The sequence below is a fragment of the Agelaius phoeniceus genome, chromosome 27, assembly GCF_051311805.1.
Source record: "Agelaius phoeniceus isolate bAgePho1 chromosome 27, bAgePho1.hap1, whole genome shotgun sequence".
Lineage (NCBI taxonomy): Eukaryota > Metazoa > Chordata > Aves > Passeriformes > Icteridae > Agelaius > Agelaius phoeniceus.
This window is the reverse complement of record NC_135291.1, coordinates 2,067,622-2,085,250: the sequence shown is the minus strand read 5'-3', so window position 1 is coordinate 2,085,250 and position 17,629 is coordinate 2,067,622. Positions and strand designations below refer to the sequence as shown.

At 54.7% G+C, this 17,629-nt stretch overlaps 2 long non-coding RNA genes across 5 annotated transcripts in view; both read left to right on the top strand.

Annotated features, from left to right (window-relative positions):
- The first annotated feature begins 1 nt into the window (after position 1).
- The window catches only part of LOC143695985 (uncharacterized), a 30,388-nt gene continuing 12,760 nt past the window's right edge, over positions 2 to 17,629 (top strand). Inside the window, exon 1 of the long non-coding RNA XR_013185455.1 lies at positions 2 to 364. This is a non-coding gene — a long non-coding RNA (uncharacterized LOC143695985). The remainder of the gene's footprint in view (positions 365 to 17,629) is intronic.
- Positions 5,532 to 16,340, top strand: LOC143695971 (uncharacterized). 4 transcript variants are annotated; one of them, XR_013185438.1, is made up of 5 exons: positions 5,864 to 5,878; positions 10,985 to 11,208; positions 11,471 to 11,621; positions 13,908 to 14,120; positions 15,979 to 16,340. It is a non-coding gene; the product is annotated as an uncharacterized LOC143695971 (long non-coding RNA). The 4 variants fall into 4 exon arrangements; XR_013185437.1 differs by lacking the exons at positions 5,864 to 5,878; positions 15,979 to 16,340 and adding an exon at positions 5,532 to 5,725 and having other exon boundaries at positions 13,908 to 14,957; XR_013185439.1 differs by lacking the exons at positions 5,864 to 5,878; positions 15,979 to 16,340 and adding an exon at positions 5,547 to 5,725 and having other exon boundaries at positions 11,169 to 11,208; positions 13,908 to 14,957.

Here is a 17,629-nt window from a genome sequence, read left to right as displayed (position 1 = left end):
CCCCGCCCACAGCCCTGGCCCCGCCTCAACACTGGCACCGCCCCCAGAGCCGCCTCCGGCCCCGCCATTGGCGCCGCTATTTCTTTTCTGCCAACGGCAGCCCGATTGCTCAGTGACGTCACCGGTCGCCGGGCAGATCCCGGTCTCGCAGGTTGGGACGCGGAAGCGAAAGGGACCGAGGAGGGCGGGGAGGGGGAGGGGACGGGGGAATTCCAGAGAATCCCTCAGGATCCCTCTGGATCCCCGCTGCGACCGCCCTGGAGCCCTCGGAGAAGCACCTGGGACCCCCTGGGACCCCCTTAAAAAAGCGCCGGGAGTGGAGAACTGAGGGGATCGGGAAATTTGGGAGATCTGGGGTGCAAAGGTGAAGGAAAGAAAAGGGCGGGTCTGGGGTCCGGGAAGGGCGGGAGGGCCGGGGAGGGGTGCAGGGGGTCCCAGAACACGTGAGGTGGGGTCCAGGAGGGGTCCCAGTCCCGCATTAGGGAGTGCAGGGGGGTCTCCATGCCCAGGAACGGAGGTTCAGGGGGTCCCAGGTCAAGGGAAGGAGGGTGAGGGCAATGGGAGTTCCAAGGGGTCCCTGTGCCCAGGAAAGGGGGGTGCACGGGCCCCCGGTGTTGAGGAAGGTGGTGGGTAGGGGCTGGGGAAGGCAGGGGGTGCCGCTGCCAAGGAAAAGCGGGGGCTGGGGTGTCTGAGAGGGGGAGGGCTGGGACAGGGGGTTTGGGGGGGCATTGGGGCTGGATAAGAGGGTACAGGAGTTATCGGGGCTGGCTGGGGAAGGGGGTACAGGGAGGCTCCCAGTGCCCCGAAAGCGTTCAAGGCGGTCTCTGTGCCCAGGAAGGGGGGTTCGCCCGGAAATGGAAGTTCGGGGGTCCCCGTGCCCAGGAATTGCGGTTCAGGGGGGTCCCGGTGCCGGGGCAGTCCCCGGTCCCCGGGCGGGTCGGTCCCGGTGCCGCAGCTTGGGAGACGCGAAAGTGACCGGGGCAGCGCGGGGAGGGAGAGGGGACAGAGCAAACCCTGGGAATTCCCCTGAACCCCCCCGGGACCTGCCAGGACATCCCCGCAGGACGCACAGGGGGTGGAGAACTGGGGGCACGCAGAGATTGGGCGGTCTGGGGGCGTCCAAGGGCTGGGAAGCGGAACCGGGAGAACCGGGAAGGGTCCGAGGTTCAAGGAAGGGACTGGGAGAGGCAGGATGGGGGATCCAGGGGGTCCAGGAGTCTCCAGTGTTGAGGGCAGTGGGGTCTGGGAGCTGGGAAAGGCAGGAATGGGGCTCCAGGGGGTCCCTGGGTCACGGAAAGGGGGCTCTGGGGCTGGGAGAGGCGGGCGGATCCCGGGGACGCAGCTTGGGAGACGGAAAAGTGAGACGGGGAAAAGGGGAATTCCAGGGAATTCATCTGGATCCCACTGGATCCTCGCTGAGACCCCCTGAGACCCCCGGGAGACCCTCGGGGAACCCCTGGAACCCCTTCCAGGAAGCGCCAGGAATGGAGAATGGGGAGACGCAGAAATTTGGGAGGTCTGGGGGTGCAAAAGCCGAGGAAAAGGGCGGGTCTGGGGTCTGGGAAGGGCGGGATGGCCGGGAATGGGGGTGCAGGGGGTCCCAGAGCAGTGACGGGGGTGCGGGGGGATCCCAGTCCCGAATTAGGGGGGACAGGGGCGTCCCGGTGCCCGAAAATGTGGGTTCCGGGGGCGTCCGTGACCAGAAATGGGGGTTATGGGGGGTCCTGGTGCTGCCTAAGGGGGTACAGGGGGGTCGGGGTGGCCGGAAATGGGCGCTCAAGGGGGTCGGTGTGCTCAGGAATGGGGGCTCGGGGGGGTGGCGGTGCCAGACGAGGGGCTACAGGGGGGTGTCGATGCTGGGGAAGGGGATTGAGGGGGGGGTCACAGGACCCAAAATAGGGGTTCAGAAGGGTTCCCCGGGAATGGAGGTTTAGAGGTTCCCAGTGCCCGAAAATTGCGGTTCCGGGGGTTCCGGTGCCCCAGAATGGGGGTTCAGGGGGAGTCCCTTCCCAGGACTCAGGGTTTACGGGGGCCCCGGTGCCAGATAATGGTCTGGCTGGGATCCGATGCTGGGGAAGGGGTGCAGAGGATTTCCATTCACAGGAATGGGGGACTCGTGGGGGTCCTGGTGCAGGAGAATGGGGGTTCAGGGGGTCCCAGTGCCAGATAAGGGGATGCAGTGGGGTCCCGGTGCCCAGAAATGGGGGTTCAGGGGGGTTTCCATGCCCGGGATTTGGGGTTCAGGGGGTTCCAGGCTCCAGATAAGGGGGTGCGGGGATTATCGGGGCTGGGGAAGGGGGTACAGGGAGGCTCCCAGTGCCCCGAAATTAGCGTTCAAGGCGGTCTCTGTGCCCAGGAAGGGGGGTTCGCCTGGAAATGGAAGTTCGGGGGGTCCCCGTGCCCAGGAATTGCTGTTCAGGGGGGTCCCGGTGCCGGGGCAGTCCCCGGTCCCCGGGCGGGTCCCGGTGCCGCAGCTTGGGAGACGCGAAAGTGACCGGGGCAGCGCGGGGAGGGAGAGGGGACAGAGCAAACCCTGGGAATTCCCCTGAACCCCCCCGGGACCTGCCAGGACCCCCCAGAGGACGCGCAGGGGGTGGAGAACTGGGGGCACGCAGAGATTGGGCGGTCTGGGGGCGTCCAAGGGCTGGGAAGCGGAACCGGGAGAACCGGGAAGGGTCCAAGGTTCCAGGAAGGGACTGGGAGAGGCGGGATGGGGGATCCAGGGGGTCCCTGTGCCCACCAAAGGGGATCCAGGGGTCCCCGGTGTTGAGGGCAGTGGGGTCTGGGAGCTGGGAAAGGCAGGAATGGGGCTCCAGGGGGTCCCTGGGTCACGGAAAGGGGGCTCTGGGGCTGGGAGAGGTGGGTGGATAAGGGGACGCAGCTTGGGAGAAGTGAAAGTAAGACGGGTAAAAGGGGAATTCCAGGGAATTCATCTGGATCCCACTGGATTCTCGCTGAGACCCCCTGGGACCCCGGGGGACCCTCGGGGAACCCCTGGAACCCCTTCCAGGAAGCGCTGGGAATGGAGAACGGGGGGGACTCAGAAATTTCAGAAATTTGGGAGATCTGGGGGTGCAAAAGCCGAGGAAAAGGGCGGGTCTGGGGTCTGGGAAGGCCGGGAATGGGGGTGCAGGGGGTCCCAGAGCAGTGACGGGGGTGCGGGGGGATCCCAGTCCTGAATTAGGGGGGGCAGGGGCGTCCCGGTGTCCAAATATTGGGGTTCAGAGGGTTTCCGTGCCAAGGAATGCGGGTTCAGGGGGAGTTTCCTTCCCGGAATTCGGGGTTCAAGGGGTTCCCGGTGCCCCAAAATGGGGGTTCCGGGGGTGCCGGTGACGAGAAATGAGGGTTCAGGGGGTCCTGGTGCCAGATGAGGGCGAACAAGGGGGTCCCGGTGCTGCCAAAGGGGGCTCAGGGGGGTCTGGGTGGCCAGAAATGGGCACTCAAGGGGGTCTGCGTGCTCAGGAACGGGCGTTCAGGGGGGTTTTCCTGCTCAGAAATGGGGGTACAGGGAGGTCCCGGTGCCAGATAAAGGCGTACAGGGGGGTCCCCATGGTGGAGAAGGTGATTGAGGGGGTTCACAGGACCCAAAATGGGGGTTCACGGGGTTCCCCTGCCCGGGAATGGAGGTTTAGAGGGTTCCCGGTGCCCGGAAATGGAAGTTCAGAGGGTTACCGGCGCCCGGGAATTGCGGTTCAGGGGGGTCCCGGTTTCGGGGGGTCCCACTCACCTTTGGTCGCACACCCTGGGTTCCCCAGGAGCCCCAGGAGCCCCCAGAATTCCAGGGAATTCACCTGGATCCCCTCCTGGCACCCCTCTGGATCCCTCGGGGGTCCGTCTGGGACCCTCCAGGGCCGCGCCCTGTGGGACCCCCGGGCCGGGCTGTGCTGAGCTCCCGGCCCTGCGCTCAAACTCTGCCCCGGACCCCGCTGGGCTCGGCCCAAAGCCGGGCAAGCATCGGGAGCAGCGGAGCCAATTTTTCCTGCGGGTGCGGGTCCCACCCCCGGCGGAGCAGGGCTGGGCGCTGGGACCCGAGCCCTGATTCCCAATCTCCTTCTCTCCCTCCCTCTGCTGTTCTCTCCCTTTCTTCTGGGGGATCATAAATCCCAGAGCGGCCGCAGAGCCCCGTGCCCGGGCCGGGTTTCCCAGCAAAGGGAGGCTGGGGCTGAGGTGCCCCGGGCTGGCCGGGAATGGGGGCCCGGGGGTCCCCAGGGTCCCGGAAACGGGGGATCCAGGGGCTGGGAGAGGAGGATACCCGGGAAAGGGGGTGCAGGGGGTGTTGGTGCAGGATAAGGGGGTGCAGGGGGTGTTGGTGCAGGATAAGGGGGTGCAGGGGGGTCCCAATGCCTGGGAATGGGGTGGGGGGGGGCAGAATCTGGGAAACAGCAGCAGCTGCTGGGGAAGGACTGGGACAGACTGGGACAGACTGGGAAAAGAACCCACTGGGAGCAGAACTGGGGCACCAGGGATCATTCTGGGATATACTGGGACCACACTGGGGGCCACTGAGAGCAACTCAGAGCATGCAGGGGACAATTGAGATATACTGGGATAGACTGAGAATGGTTTGGATCATCCTGGGACTGACTGGAATCATACTGGGAGTGATCAGATCTGTAGTAGGGGTGAATAGGAGAAAGTGGAATAATGCAGGGAGCAACTGGGATCATACTGGGAGCAGCTGGCCCATGCTGGGGTCATACTGGGATCATACTGGGACTGATGGGGTCACACTTGGAGTGACTGGCATATTACTGGGAGTGTCTGGGAGTAACTGGGATCGTACTGGAGGTGACTGGACTTATACTGGGAGCAAGTGGGACCACAGCAGGGGCAAATGGCATCGGGTAAGGTGTGACTGGGCTCATACTGAAGTGATCTGGGGCCCCACTGGGCTCTTACTGAGAGGGACTGAGAGTGAAAGGAACCACACAGGGCACGACTGGGACCACTGGGACCGTGTTGGGGGCAACTGCGATCCTACCGGGAGTGATTCTGAACATACTGGGAGTGACCGGGATCATCCAGGGGGTGACCGGGACCCACCGGTGAGGCGGCGGCGGAGCTGGGAGGCGGCCACAGCGCAGGTGGGAGGCGCGCTGGGTTGTGCGGGGGCTCGGGGCTCGCTGCGGGCCTCGGGGGCGGCAGGGGGCTCAGGCGGGTTCGTTGTGCCGTGTCCGGCGCGTGTTGCCGCTGGCGTGAGGGCGCTGCGGGAGCGGCTGCCCGCGGTCTCCTTGCCGCCGCTGCCTTGGCAGGAGCCGCTGCCGGAGCAGCGCTGGCTCGGCCCGGTTCCTGTGGCTGGGACAGAGGGGGCTGCCCCGTCCCCGGAGGCTGCGCTGGGGCCGCCTCCGAGCTCCGCCGCCGCCTCACCAGGCTCCGGCCGCAGCCGCCCCTCCCGGGCCCGCACGGACGCTCCGATAATGGCGGCTCTGCCGAGCCAGGGGCGCCCTCAGGGCGACATCGGGGGCCGTGCTTAGCCCGGGTCTGACCAATCAGCGGCCAGAACCAGAAGGGACGGCAGAATCAGCCAATCGCAGCGAGGGGCGGGCTCTGCACACGGCACGGCCTCGTCTCCCTTTCCCCGAACTCCGGCATTTCCCGGCAGCCGCGGCTGAGGCGCGGCGCTGGCGCTGGGCCCGGCCCGGGTAGGAGGCCAAGGAGCCGCTGCTGCTGCCCCGAACCGCCGGGAGCTCGGCGTGACCGGGCCCTGAGGGCGCTGGGAGCTGGGGTGAGTGCGGGACGGAGGAGGGACCCTCCTGCAGCCCCGGCAGGAGCCCAGGCCGGAGCAGGGGATGCTGGAGAGAGGCCAAAACCTTTCTGTCACTTCCCTCTTCCCCCTGGGCAGGGAACAGAGCACGTAAGGAAAGGCTCGAGGGTCTGGGTAAGGGTTGGAACAGTTCAATCACTGGTGACGGGCGCAACACACTTGTCAGGAAAATTAATCCACAAACATCAGAGGTTTATTTCCAAAAAAGAGACAGAGGAGTCCTTTTACTTTATTCGAATAGAGGGAGAGGCCATGGGGCATTCCCCTGGGGTCTCTCCAATTTTTGGAGGACGCAGCCTCCCTTTTTATTCCAGTTTCCCGGCCGCATTTCCCTTCTCTCTTTCCCCATTGGCTGAGGTATGTGAGAGGTTCAGGCTTTCCGATAGGCCTGATATTGAAGATTTCCCTCTAATGTATAACCCTCCCTATTTTTTTAATTCTTATGGTATTTAGGGTTTTCCCTCATTGTTTCTTTCATCTTTCAATGTTCAATTTCATTTATCAGCAAACCTAAAGTTTGTTTGTAAAAGCAAATCTCTTTTCCCATTCATCAATCAGTGGAATCTTTCCCATTGTTTCTTTTATCTCTGAGTGCTGGTTTGATCTACCAGCAGACCCACAGCCTGTGTGTAAGGACAAAATCCATCATTCCTCTCACACTTGACTTGGGGAAATTAATTGAATTTATTATCAAACATAGCAGGGCAAGAGAATGAGAACTGAAATAATTCCTACGCAAATATCCTCCCCCCACTTCTCTCTCCTTCCCGGGCTTAACTCCATCCTGCATTCTCTCCCTTCTCCCCATCCAGAGGCGCAGGGGACAGGGGTCAGAGCCCGGTCATGTCACAGCCTCCCCTCAGGGACAGGAATCCTCGTCCTGCTCCAGCCTGGGGTCCCTCCCACGGGACACGGTCCCTCGGGAACGGGCTGCTCCACGAGGATCCCCCCCGGGCTCACAGGTGCCGCCAGGAGCCGCTTCCATGGCTCTGCAGAGGCTTCCCAGGGGCTCGGGGCCTCTCTCGGGCATCCCCCTGCCCGCGGTCTCCTTGCGGCCGCTGCCTCGGCAGGAGCCGCTGCCGGAGCAGCGCTGGCTCGGCCCGGTTGCTGTGGCTGGGACAGAGGCGGCTGCCCCGTGCCCGGGGCTGTGCGGGGAAATTGACGTGGCCGGAGGTTTCTGTGCCCAGAGGAGACAGAGGAGTCCTGTACAAGTGACTTTATTGCTGAGCAGAGGGAGAGGCCGTGGGCATTTGCCGTGCGCTCTCTGCCATTGTTGTAGTTCGCAGCCTCCTTTTTATCCTCATTTTCCCGGCCGCTTCTCCCTCTCCCTTTGCCCACTGGCTGAGGTACTTGGAAGGTTCAGACCTCCCGATCCACCAACTGCATGTCCTCGTTAATGTGCAACCCCACTTTTGTAGAACAGCCGATATTCACGGCTTTGTTAAGTCTTTGTTCTGGAAGTTCAGGAATCTAGCGGGACTTTGTCTGAGCAGCAGTTCGTGTCGATTTCTAACATTTTCTGAAACTGAGGGTTTCTCCTGTTACTTCCTTCTCTACAAGTCCCTGGCCCTATCTCCAAGCAGATTGACTCATTGACTCTGTTTTTTCTTCCTGAGTCTTCTTTGGTTTTGGGATTATTCTCAGTGTCCTCATTCCCTGCCCTTCTGCAGCCGTTTCTGGATCAGGAGGCCTGGCTGCCACCTGCATCCCCTCGCTCAGCTGCTGAATGAGCTGCACTCTCAAGGTGTGGAGCACGGTAAAAAGATCGGAGTTGCTGTAGCACATCAGAGGAGAAACAGCATTCGTTTAACCCATGGTCTGCCAGGGAGCCATAAAACCGTGTCCCATTCCCATCTTTTTCATGTTTGGGGTGGAACATGAGCTGCTTTCTCGTTTCCTTTGTTATCTGTTTCAGCACTTTTCCTTTGTAATCTTTTTGCCAACAGCAGTTTGAGTCATTTAATTTTCCACAAAGTCCTCTTTTTTTCTGTTAACAGATGATCTGATCCCATCCCATGGTGAAATGTTGTGTTCCTCATTTCAGTGGATTGCTCAGCAGGAAGGTCAGGAGCTGGAGCTGTCTGGTTGGTTATTCTGAGGGCAGCTTGTAATCTAATGATGCCATTGAAATGAGAAACGGGTTCTGTGATGCTTTCCATAGTATTTGTGACACGATCTTGCTGGTATCCCAAAAGGGAAAAGACAACAAATGAGTGCCAGAAACAGGAATAACAGAGGCCCAGTATGGCTTATACTCCCACCTCCCAGGTCTGTGAGGTTGCAACCCACAGCAGGTGTATTTGATCTTCTCGGTGACAAATACAGAGGCCAATCTGGTCTTGCCCTCTATTTCCTTGTCACTTTCTCTTAGCTAATTTCCAGGCAAATTGTTTTTGACACGCCTTAACTGTGGTTTCCCACCGTTCCTCGGTTATCTCTCATTCAAAAGGCACTAACAATTCCCATCCACAAAGCTATTACTTTAACACTTTTTGCAATAAGAGCATAAATTTTGTGAACTACAATACTAATTATTCCCACAATTCAAGCATTTACCTATAACCCAGCTAGCATGTCCAGTATCAGAATGAATCAAATAAAGTTTACAGTATGGTACTAATGGAGATGGTAATTTCCCTTCTTCCCTGTACAATTCACAGGCTAAAGTCAGAATACAAGAACTCTTTGACTAAAACAGTCTTGATCCTTCTATCTGCAGTATTCCTCCCCAGGGAGATGTTTTATTCAGGCAGTGCTTAAGACCAGTAATGTAAAGTTTGCCTTATTTCTTAATTAGGTGTTATTCTTTGTACATTTCTTGGATCATTTGGGTTTTCCCAAACCATTACCACCCAGTCCCCGTTTGAAATTCAATTTGGTATCACCTGGTTTGGTATCAATGGTTAGTCCATTCCTCAAATTCCTTCACAAGTCCTTTGATTCTGCTGGCTTGAATTCATCCTCTTTCTGTGATTCAGATTGCTGCTTCAGTAGTACCTGGAAAGGAATTCTTAATAGCACAGTGATAAAAGAAAGACAATACTGCATTAACTTTTACCATTGGCTTTCTTCAAAACTTTCTGGGTTTAGCTAAAAGCTTCCTCCACAGCTGCCTCTTCTTCTTGTGTCCAGCTGTGCTAACAGCTGCAGAGGCAAATTCTTCTTTCTGTGAGGTACAGTTAGTTAAACAAGAAAGGCCAGGCCAATTTTAACACGAGATGAATCACATCTATTGCTTTTTACTTTTTGGGCAACATTTAACTGTTTTAGCCTTACAGACCCATTCCTCAGAAAAAAATCCTCCTCTTTCCCTTTTTTTCCCACCACATTTCTTTCTTTTTTCACCACATTTCTTTCAGTGCTGTTCCTCACCCTTCCCCCACTGCTGCCACTTTACTGCAGGGCCCCAGCCAGGGCAGATCCTGCCCCAGGGAGCCGGGCAGAACTGACAGACAGCCACAGGCATGGGGACCCTGGGGGCATGCCTTGGGTCCCTTTCACCCCCTCTCTCTCTCTTCTCTCTCTTTCTCTCTCTACCAACTTGCCTAGGCCAGTGCTGCCATCCTGGACTCAGGACCCCGCAGCTCGTACAGGAGTGGTCAGACACCTCCCAGCCTTGACAGCCCTAAACTTGGTGTCCTCAGGTGCTCCTGACATTCTTTTTTCCTTTTTTCCTTCTTATCCTCTTTTCCCTTCAAGGAGGGCCCGTTCTGATAAACCTTTTCCAGACCCCAGTTCGGCATTGAATAACCATATAACAGCCATGTGTTAAGACACTTCCCTGTCCTTTGTGCAGAAACCGCATTCACACTTCTGTTCTCCTCCAGCACCAAGACATCATCACTCTACATTCTAACATTCCAGAGTCTGCTAACTACCCCGCCCCCTGCTTCAACTTCTCTCTTTCTTCTCTTCTTACTTTCTTTTCTTTTCCCTATCTTTTTCTCTTTTCTTTGATTCAACACACCTTGGACTGTACGAGGTATACACACAACTAGTTTACTTCCAAAAGTAAGCTTACAACTTCCTTTTACTAGGATTGCAGTAGCTGTTATAGCTTAAATACATACTGGCCAGCTGTGGCTTACTGGGTCTAACATCTCTGATAAATAAGCTACTGGTCTCTTTACTCCTTCCCACTCCTGAATTAAAATTTTATGATCTACTCCATTTTCTACATTTATGTACAAATGAAAAGGGCTTTTCTAACAAGGGTAAGCTTAAAGCTGGTACTTAGGCTAGTTTTAACTTCAACTCTTCTAATTTAACATCATTTTCCTTTGTTAATTTTCTATATAAAAATGTTATTGCTTATGTGTACCCATCAATCCATAATCTGCAATATCCCAATAATCTGAGTAGTTCTCTGATTTCCCTCTTTGATACTCTTAATCTTTTTCTTTTCCCAAGAAAATGTAACAGTTATATAGTAACCTTTTTAACCTCAACTTCAGTTTCTCATGATAATAAAAGATAATTTCTATTTGGCTTCTTTACTGGGAGAATAGGGGTATTATGAGGAGACATACAAGGCACTTATGTCCCATTCTTTTTAAGTTCTTCTATTACTGGCTTTAAACCTTCCTGTCCTTCTAAAAATTTGGGGTACTGATGTACACATATGGGACAATCCTTTTTCAATTGTGACACTTATGGGGTCAATATCTAATCCTCTCCTATTTCCTTCCCAGCCCAAACTTCCTTTTAAATTCTTCTTTATTTTCTTGGCTAAGTTTTAAAACTCTAGTTGTCATTTTTCTTTCTTGTGATATAACCTCTATTCTTTTCCTGTAAGTCTTTTCTTAATAAGTTGTTATCTGCCCCAGGCACTAATAAGACATTCTCCATCTAAATTTTAGTTTCTTCTTCAATTACCACATCTTTTAATGACAGGAATTGTGAAACTCTTTCCTTTTGTTCCTGTTACTTTCACAGTGTCTTTGCTTACGCTATAACTTTTTGGAATATTTAACAGGTATGTTCTTTCTGTCCCTGTCTACTACAAATTCGAATTTTTCTTCTTGGGGACTCCAAAGTTATCACAGGGTCCAAATAGTATTTGTCAAAAAAACATAGGGCATATAACTTCTCTATTTCCCCTCTGTGCCCATTTCTTGGAAGATTTTTTTTTATATATAATTTGGGTTTTGACTGATCATTTATAACAATTCTGGTGACCCCAACGTGATTTGAATTTGGGGTTCGGGGACCCCTTTCCAGTCAGGAGGCGCCCCGCTGATTTCAGCAGTCTGATGGGATTGGGAGTTCACAAAACCAATCAAACACTGAACTGAAGGCAGAACCACAGCCAAAGAGGGATAAAAATGGGCCCAGCTCTCAGAAACCCAGAATGATCCGAAGAGGGATCTCTGAGGCCGTGGTGCTTTTATTCTTTTTCACCCAGAAAATCAGCGTGCACGAGGAATCCACGTGAGAAAGGAAATGTGAGTTCCACGTGGTTGAGAGGGGTGTGACCGAGCGCGTGTGTGAGATGTGATTCTATCATGAAGCGAGTGTGGCCCCACGATCACAGCTCCACTCTCCCACAAGGGACGTGGTCGGTCAAGGGGGAAGCGAGCGCTTTTTCTTATTACACGTGGGGCCTGGGACTCGTAGGGAGTTCAAGGAATCAATTACAGTTGGGTTGGGAAGGGGAAAAGATCTTCCCGAAATATTTCAGGAGCCGATCTGCCTTCTGATCTGCAGAATCAGGTAAGAGAGCTCGAGACCAGTCGAAAGACCCGCGGAACGTTTCTCTGCGTGGCTGAATAGACTGGCGGTGTTTGGCAAACTTAGGAAATCTACATCAGACGGAGACTCGGGACTCACGTTGAGCATCCCAGCTAAAGGAGACAAGGTGAGAAAATTAGCGAACGGTTTTATTGGGAAAATGGGCTTGGGAAAAAGTAAGTTCCAGAAAAAGCCCCAAGAAAAACCTCCCCAAGATGCCAGCAAGGTTCTGCCTGAAATCCTGAGGGAAAGCCCATTGGGATGGATGTTAGAACATTGGGACGACAGCCTCAGGAGAGTGGGAAAATCCAAGGAAAGGATGATACAGTTTTGCATGGAAAAGTGGGGGGGAAAGGAGATTGCGAAATATGTGGTTTGGCCAGTGTTCAGCACTTTCGAGATGTGGATGTGTGAATCCCTGTACAACCACGTAGTCAATCACCACCTGCAGGACTTTGAGGAAATTGAGTATGCCGAGATGTGGAAGTACGCTCGTTCGGGATTGTACCCGATCAGAGCTCTCAGACACTCGGCAAACCGGGGCAAGGAGTGGGAACCACTGGACAACCTTCCACCCCCCTACCTTGTCCCTCCGCCCCAGCCCACACCAGCCCAGGTACCTCCGGTGCCCAGGTTGCCTCCAGAGGCATTGCAGGGACAGGCTTTGGTGCAGCTGCTCCCACTGGCGCTGGCCACGGCGCCTTCTCTCCCATGTGGGCAGGCAACGGCGCCTCCGCTCCCATGCGAGCAGCCCCAGCCACCAACCCTCCCCAAGACCAGGGAGAAATGGGTATTTTTCCCCAAGAAAGCCACAGCTCTCCTCTGGCCCATTGAACGAGGCAGAGAACGAGGAGAGCAACCACTGGAGACGGTGATGACGAGGAGGAAAGCCCGGTCTCTTCCCTTTACGGGAGGTACCGACGGCTCCAGGAATTATTGGCTTTGTACATGTGCTGATCGACACCAGGGATGTGAGGGCTTTCAAGAAAGAAATGGGGAAACTGATGGATGATCCTTTGGGGGTGACTGAAACACTGGATGAATTTCTAGGAACCAGCACCTACACATACAAGGATCTCAATGCAATCCTGAGGTCACTGTTCAACAATGAGGAGAGAGAAGTGATCAGAGAAGCCACGATCAGGGACTGGGAGAACAAGAATCCCCAGGGGGAGCAGGGAGATCAGAGGTGGCCGAACCAAAAGCTGTCCTGGAGTGCCCAGACAGAGGAAGGGAGACAGAAAATTATAAATTTGAGAAATATGATAATACATGGAATCAGGGAGGTGGTGCCAAAGGGATAAAATAGGAGTAAAGTACTCAGGGAATGTCAGTGAAAGGACGAAACCCCCACAGAATGGCTGGAAAGCCTTCGAAAGAGCCTGAGAATGCATTCCGGGACGGACTCTGACTCTCCAATTGGAGTGGTTTTGCTGAAAACTCAGATCATGGCGAAATCATGGGAAGACATAAGAAAGCAATTAGAAAAGATAGATGGACGGCAAGATAGGGAACTGCAGGAATTGCTCCGGGAAGCCCAGAAGGTCTACATGAGAAGAGATGAAGAAAAGCAGAAGATTCCAGCGAAAGTGCTGGTGGCTGCAGTAAGGGAAGCACAGAAACAGGAACAGGTCAGAGACTTGGCGAAAACGGCGCCAGCAAAGAAGGAAAATCCTTCCCAACGAAAAGGTTCGAACAACCAGAAAAAGGACGTCAAGTGCTGCTACTGCAAGGAAAAAGGACACATTTGAAAGAATTGCCCCAACAAGGTCAAGGATGAAACGATGTTTCAGGAGGATTAGGGGTGTCAGAGGATTTTCAGTTTGGGGTCCGGAACACCTAGGGAGCCCTTGATAAAATTGAGAGTGGGACCCCACAGGCAGGAAATTTGGTTTTTAGTAGATTCTGGGGCTGAGCGGACCACGGTGCAGCAGTTACTGCTCTCTGAGCGATGATGCAATGATGGTAATTGGGGCAAAGGGGGAACCTTTTAAGGTTCCGATTATAAAGGATGTCGAAATAGAGACAGAAACTAAAAAGTGTATAGAAATATGTTATTAATAAAAGATGCAGACTTTATTTTGTTGGGATGAGACTTGATAGTGGCATTGGAAATCGGTTTAGCAGTGGAAGATTCCCAGCTCAAGGTGAGGTTGTATAAACTGTGCTGCAGTGTGATGCCATCTCAGGTTTGCCAACCTTTCCCCTGCCCCTTTGCCCTCCTGCTAAGAGCTGCCCATCAATCTTAACATTCCAGCAAGGGCGTCATGTAGTTGGCAGAAGTTCAAAAGATGCCCCTCAGGTCCGGGCTCATTGGCCTGTCCAAGCGCCTTTATCCCTTGAGCCTTCCCCTCCTCCCACCTGGTTGGCTCTTACCTGTCCCTTCCCCTCCCCCTGTCCCCGGGCTTAAAAGGAGACGGGACCATGCGGTCTGGATTCTGTTGGGAGCTGTTACAAGATTCAGAGGTCTGTCATCCTGGAATAAAACTCTGGATTAAAACTCTACGATAGAATCCTCTCCTTTCTCTTCACCGTCACCTGAACCTTTTCCACCAGAGGTAAACTGAGCTCCTACTATGCCTGGATTTGTTCCGAGTGCCCAGCTGCAGCATCCAGCCAGCCAAAGGTGTCTCTGAGGTGAAACATCACAGCTGCCGCCTTTGGCCCAGCAGCAAGGGTCAGACGGGGCTGGGCACGTCCCACCCAGAAATATTGGGATTTATATTCTATAGGAGGGGAGAGGATGTGGAAGGGGAAATGGGGGAATGGCGGCAAAGAGGAAGCGGCAGCGCGGGCAGGAGGGTCCCATGGCGGCCGTGGGGCACAGGGGGTGCGGGGTGGGGATCCGGGGTGGGCCCCGGAGCTCTGGTGAGACATAAACTTTAAAGAATTTAAGGATTTTAGAGGAACTGAGATTTTAGTTAGAGATAAGCTTTATTGGAGTTAATCAAAATAAATGGGTCGGCCTTGATGAAGTTAGGAGTTAGTAGTTAACTAATAATTGATTGCTTGTCAACACAATGTTTGCTTAGCTGGGTTTATAATGAAGAATATAGAAACTGATAATTAGCGTTCGGGAACATAAGACAATTGTGGCCTCCTCTGTTCTGAAACCAGTTGAAGACGGGGAATGGGAGTTCTACCAAGGGTTCATTTGTCATATTTGCATTGAAAATGTAGAAAGGCTAGAACGAGGAAGACTTCATTTACTTCCTCATTTTGGGACCCCTCTCCATGAAAGGGACCACCCATCCATTTCAAGGAACAATCTACGCATGGTTAATAGCTTTTGAACTAATTACCATAGGAAGCAGAGACTGGGATGTACCAGAGTTGTGAATATGCATTTCTTTTGGGTATTCACTGCTGGTATAGATAAAAGGACTCTGTAATCACCTGAAAATTGCAGTGTGTATTTGGGAGCTATCCCGTATCACAATAAATTACACTTTCTAACTTTAAACTGTTCGAGAGTTTTTGTCCATCACAGTTGGATATCAGTACTAGATCAATATCCATATTTTTAATAAATCAAGGGACCCCAAAATACCCCAAATCCCCCATAACTCTGGTCAGGGACCCCCAAAATCACCCCAAAATCAGCCCAGACCCCCCCAAAATTCAGTAACAAACCCCCAAATCCAGTCAAGGACCACCTAAAATCTCCCCAAAATCCCTCAGGACCCCTCAAATTCCCCCCCAAATCCCCTCACGACCCCAATTCTCCCTCAGGACCCCCCCAAATCCCTCTCAAGCTCCCCCCCCCCAATGCCGTCAGGATCCCCAAACCCCCTCAGGAGCCCCAATTCTCCCTCACAACCACCCAAAATCCACCCAAAGCCCCTCAAGACCCCTCCCAGATCCCCTCAGGACCCTCAATTCACCCTCCGACCCCTCAAAATCCACCTCAAACCTCTTCTGGACCCCCCAGTTCTCCCTCAGATCCCCCAAACCCCCTCACATCCCCTCAGCGCCCTCATATTCTCTCACATCCCCTCATGACCCCCAAATCCTCTCACAACCCCCGAAACTCCCTCAGAATCCCCCAAAATCACCCACAAATCCCCTCAAGACGCCCTCAGATCCACTCAGATACCCCCAATTCTCTCTCAGAACCCCCAGTTCTCCCTCACGAACCCCAAATCCCCTCAGAAACCCTGAGCGCCCCCAGTTCTCCTTCAGGAGCCCCCAGTCCCCTCAGATCCCCCTAAATCCCCTCAGAATCCCGCAAATCTCCTCAGGATCCCCTAAACCCTCTCACGCCCCCTCAGGACCCCCAAACCCCCTCAGCACCCTCCACGTCCCCTGATGTGAAAAGTGCCAATTTTATGGCTCTAGGCAGATATTTACTATATGTATTATGTTGTATTGATTAGTAGTGCTGTATTAACATTTTAGTAGTATTGTAAATGTAGTTTTGTAGTTAAAAGGTAACTTTTGTAGTTAAAATAGAAACTATGTATGTGGGATTTTTTTTTTTTAAGAAAGGAATGAGGTTCTCGCACCAGATAGCAGCCACAGGACACCTAAATCTTTCAGAGAAAGAGAATTTATTGCTCCATTATCAGAAGAAACCAACTTCTTCACACCTTGCTCAGCCCTGAAGTCGGGATTCAGAGGAAGAAGTTGACACTGACCAGACAGAATCCTGTGTTTGAATGGAATTGATGCATCATGGATGAGGTGAATGAATATGCAACAGGCTGTTGCTTTTAAGGGTTAATCCTCTGTTAACGTGGGTCCTTTTTCGGGCTTATTTTGCCCAGAAAGAGGTAACCGGACCGTCCGTAACTCTTGTTCAAATTTTTATTACTCTAATTATATTGCTATTTTTATAACCATTTCATTACTGTTCAACTTTTAAAATTTTAAAAATAAGTGGCGTTTTCACACCTCAGGACCCCCAAATCTCCTCAGGACCCCCCCCCTTCTCCCTCACACCCCCCCAAACCCCCCCAGCCCCTCCTCACCGCCCCCCCGCCCCCGCCGCTCCCGGTGCTGACCGCGGTCGCTGCCGCCCCTCCCGCGCCCCGCCCGGGGCCGTTCCCGTTCTCCGTTTCCCGTGGCGTCTCCTCCTCGCCCCTCTCCGGAGTTCTCCTGAGGCGGCTCCGCCGTTACCGCGCTCCGTTCCTGGGGCCACTTCTGGGCCGGGACCGGCTCGTTCGACCCCCGGAGCGTCCCCAGAGCCGGGTGCCCAGTGAGCGTGGAGCCCCAAGAGATGCGACAGGGGGGAGAGAGGGGGACAGAGGGGACCGGGGGCGAGGGGCCATGGGGGATGGAGGGGACAGGGGGGGTGGCAGGGGTGCAGAGGGGACAGCAGAGGGGCAGGGGTCAGGAGGGGCTACGAGGGGAGGGGCAGGGGGTGGCAGAGGAAACAAGAGGCTGACAAAGGGACAGAGGGGACAAAAGGGACCCCTTGGGGGCAGGGGGCCACCGCAGGAGGCCGTAAGTGCCACCAGGTCCCTGACACCTCCCCTGTCCCCTCCGGAGCTGTCCCCGGTCCCGCTGCAGCCACAGGTCACCGTGGTGGCCACCCTGGGCGAGCTGCTGGCCACCCTGCCCAGGCTGAACGAGATGATGCTGCTGCCCATGTCCACGGTGAGCCTGTACTGGGACCTGGAGGACTTCACCGAGGAGCTCCGGGCCACCCTGCATTGCACTGATGACACCTGGTGGCACTGCAATGTCACTTCCGATGATGGTGACCCTGTCACCTTCTTGAGCCAGGCCCTGGCTGCCTGTGAGAGGACCCCATGGACCACTTGGAACCGTGTGACAATGGCGGCCAGCAAGTGGTAGCGGTCGGTGTCTGTGCTTGTGAACAGCTGGGCTGACCTGGCCAGGGCAGCCACCAAGCTCCGCAACACCTGCAGGGAGGTGGCCACCGAGGCGGCCAACATGGTGGCCACTGCCACTGCCTGGGCAAGGAACCTGCAGGCCAAGGCTGCCCATGATGGGACAGCTCAGGAAAACATGGTGGAGCTGGGTCAGGCCCTGGGCAGGGAGGAGGGGGCCGAGGTGGTGGCCGGGCATGAAGCCCAGGAGAGCAGAGAGGCCGGGGTGGCTGCCAGCGAGGCCACAAGGGCCACCATGGAGAGACAGCGGCTGGAGGCGGCCCTGGGGCTGCTGGAGCGC